This window comes from Pteropus medius, unplaced genomic scaffold (assembly GCF_902729225.1).
Source record: "Pteropus medius unplaced genomic scaffold, Ma_sr-lr_union100, whole genome shotgun sequence".
Taxonomy (NCBI): Eukaryota; Metazoa; Chordata; class Mammalia; order Chiroptera; family Pteropodidae; genus Pteropus; species Pteropus medius.
This window is the reverse complement of record NW_024344374.1, coordinates 1,841,590-1,845,287: the sequence shown is the minus strand read 5'-3', so window position 1 is coordinate 1,845,287 and position 3,698 is coordinate 1,841,590. Positions and strand designations below refer to the sequence as shown.

The 3,698-nt window shown below is 40.0% G+C and overlaps 1 long non-coding RNA gene across 1 annotated transcript in view; it reads right to left on the bottom strand.

Annotated features, from left to right (window-relative positions):
- LOC120608711 (uncharacterized) overlaps window positions 1–2,680 on the bottom strand; it is a 472,227-nt gene extending 469,547 nt beyond the window's left edge. Inside the window, exon 1 of the long non-coding RNA XR_005654481.1 lies at window positions 2,575–2,680. This is a non-coding gene — a long non-coding RNA (uncharacterized LOC120608711). The remainder of the gene's footprint in view (window positions 1–2,574) is intronic.
- Between the last annotated feature and the right edge of the window lie 1,018 nt (window positions 2,681–3,698).

The following is a 3,698-nucleotide window of genomic DNA, read 5'->3' as shown; positions in this document are numbered from 1 at the left end:
TTTGTTTCCTGAGACCTGCATCATGAGTATGTACCTCCAGCCCCACCCCCCAACAGAATAGGACCACCAGGTCTCTGGAGCTCTGAAGTAGAGGAAAAAATATTTGCCAAGGCTGAAAATGGTATTTAATTTTAGAATGACTTGCTATGGAAACTCAAGACTTGACTCAGTGTTGCATTGTTCAAATGTCTGGATGCATGAAGAAAAATTACTTTGGAGAATCAGTCCTGATATTTGAAAGGATATAAAAGCATAGCAAGGGGTGAGCCTTCTCCCCTCTTTCCTTTCCTGCATTCCACAGCATAACGGCATGAGGAAATTTGGACTGGGTTCCAAATCCTAGAGGGTTGATTTTAGCTCAAATAGCTTGGAGCTGCATATGGCAGAATTCATGTTCTCTGGTGCCTACGGCACTCCCAGGGCACCACATGCATCTCAACCCAGTGCACGGTGCTTCTTGTTATCCTTGCCATGCTCCAAACAATACACATTGTGTGCGACTTAACTAGACTTCCAGTGTCTTCAGAGCCCAGCAGCAGCTCTAGTCAGAACACATGCAATTTCATTTCTGTGAATGGGAATCTATACATCACAACCTTAACCTGCCACAGAGCCAACTTTCATGAGTGTATGTAATATTCCGTTAGCACAATCCAAGTTGCTCATCACCATTTTTCTCTTGAGCCAACATGTGGAACCTATGAATTTTCATCTGAAACAAACAAACAAAAGCTGTCGCTTCATTTAATAGAGAGAAAATATCTGAAACCAGCTGAGCACTATTCAGCCACCATCCTCATGTCCAAACTCCTTTCAACCAATTGTAAAAAAATAATAATTAACTAATTAATTTAAATTGTCAATAGATGGTGGCTTTGTTGCCTAACTAGACTGACGCAAACCCAAACAGATGAAATTCTGAAATTGGATAGTGTGTGTTAAATATTCAAAGAAGAGAGAGTAAGAATATTCTAAAGGAGCTATACACCTACTTCTGCCTCTAATAAATCTCCAATTTTATTTTTTTGACACCTACTATGCAGTCTCTTGAACTCGCAATTGTGTTAACACGCAATTGTGTTAACAGCAACAAAGTTCGCACACTCTCTCTTGTGTAGAATCATTTGAAGTGGGCTGTAAAACCTCAATATAGTGGACCAATTTGCTCCAACAATAATTGTGTTATATTCTGGGGAAGTAAAATTAATAAATTAATTAACTGATTAAAATAAAAGCAGCATAAAGCGGGTCAAATATATGGTGACGGAAGAAGACTTGGCTTTGGGCAGTGAACACACAATACGATATACAGATGATGTAGTATAGAATTAAACTCTTGAAACTTATATAGTCTTATTAACCAGTGTCGCCCCAATAAATTTCATATTTTTAAAAATAAAAGCAGCAATCACTATTGGTTGCTTCTGCATCCCTTCTTCCTTGTTAACAATACTCTCCCTGATTTCAACCAAGTAACCACCACTCAAGTGAAAGTGACCCTCTCTCCAGCTCAGGGTAAAATCTTGAACAGGTAGTAATTGATTAAACTAATCCCATTATCTAGGCAGAGAGTGGTCAGATGAAGGTGTGTTTCTCAGTTCTGACAAAACATGAGGGAATTGAGTTGGGGGCTTTGAGAGAAACTTTCTTCACTCTTGAAAGAGATTTGATGGTGAGTCCACCAGCAGTAAAAATGTTGTACAGTGTTGAATCTGCACATGACCTTAAACCCCAGCAGCCACATGTGCAAGATACAAAGAGTCTTGATCCTTGTTGAGCAGCTGAATTAACCAACCCTGAAATAGCCCTACGTTGAAATCCTTGTTTAAAAAAAGATAATCATTCTCATGGTTGGGGTTGGGTTCCCCATACTACACTCAAAAGCATCATGACTTCTACAGGTAAATTATTAATCCTTATAGATATGTTGAGAAACATACGTTGAAATGGGAACACTCATGTATTTGAGCAAACATAGGTTAATGCTGCTCTAAAAGTAAGACATACTAATGAATCTTACCACTGAGTACCTTCACCAAAGAAAGAATTATTTCATGATGGCCTATTAAACAAAGTCTGCTCAGGAACACACATAAACATCCAGCCAGTGTTACTATAGAGCTTCGAGAGGGTTTCATGTTAAGAGGAGAAGGAGCAATTACAATATAAAAAGGATGCACTCTTTGAAGCCCCTGGAGCTTCTCAGCTTTTGGAAAATAAAGAACTGATTCCACAATTGCAGTTTCCAAGATTGCTTAGGCACATAAACCCCTGCTTTCATCAGAGGAAATCAAATACAGAAGCAATTCAGGTTGAAAAGAGAAGGGCGCATCTACTCCACCCACTCAGTCCACACTCCACTGATGGCTCCTGAGTCATTTCCACTGAACCTCTAGGTCTCCCTGGAGTAGTTTTAGAAATGATGATCTAAACCAAGGATGAGGGACCATCTCATGTTTTGGGTAATTGAACTTTTTAAGTGAGAAAAAGACAAGAAGTCTTAAAAGTTTAAACAAATAATGAAAAATAATGCTTTTGTTCAGAGGAAAACATGCAAATCAATTATAAAATTACCTTTCGACATAGGAGAAAAGGCAACAGCAAGGCTAGTGAAAGATGCCTCCTCACCTCTAGGTCAGGATTCAACTGTAGTCTCCCAGGGTGGGGTCACCTGAGAATCTTGGCTGAAAAGAAAAAAAAAAAGAAAAGAAAAAATAAAACTACCTAAACATAGATTGAGAAATCTGCAGAAAGACATTAAGAAATGTGGTCTACATAGAAATTAGTGTTTTTCACCATCAGAAAGATGGAGCTATGCCATAAACAGTAACAAAAGAGTAAGAATAACTTGGGAGAAAATATTTGCAAGATACATAACAAACAAAGCTTAAATATCCATACTATATGGAATTCACAAATCAATTTTTTAAAAAGATAACTCAATATGAAAAATGGAGAAAGAGGCAATATAGTTCTAGAATCTGTCCTCTTAGCACTATGAAATGTTGCTTCTCTAAGCATTAAAAACAATTAATGCAACATCAAAATTACAACTAAATTACAGAAAAATTACCATTGAGAATCACCTGAATAGTCTAGCTGAATAGAAGTCCTATAACTAAAGAATCACAGAAGAAGCCACATTGAGACTGGTAAGAGGGGCAGAGACACATCCCTGAATGGCAGTTAAAAATTGGGAAGGATTTTGTCTGTAGAGGTCCTCTCTGAAGAGCAAGGGGTCCTAGCCCCACACCAGGCTTCCCAGCCCAGAGTTCCAGAGCCAGGAATAAAAGTCCCCATAAATTCTGGCTGTGAAAACCTGAGGAGACTGTGGGTGCTGGAGTCTCAGGCACTCCTCTTAAAGGGCCCAACCACGAACTTACTCGATAATGGAGTCACTTGCTCTGAGCTCCAGCACTGAGGCAGCAGCTCAAAAGGCACCAGGGACATATGAAGAGGAAAAGAATTGTCTGGTTTCAGGGCAAGGGCTGGAGGGGCAGCTTTTTCCCAGACAGACAGAAGTGCTGGCAGAAACCACTGTTCCTTTGTTGAGCCCTCCCCACACCCAACCTGCATTCAGAGGCAGCACCATATCCGAGTCTCTATCAGCCTAGCTAAGAGGGTTTGCCCCTCCATGATGATTCCTTGAGATCCCACCACACCCATCTTGCGGGTCCACCCAAGCCACTTCCAGTGGC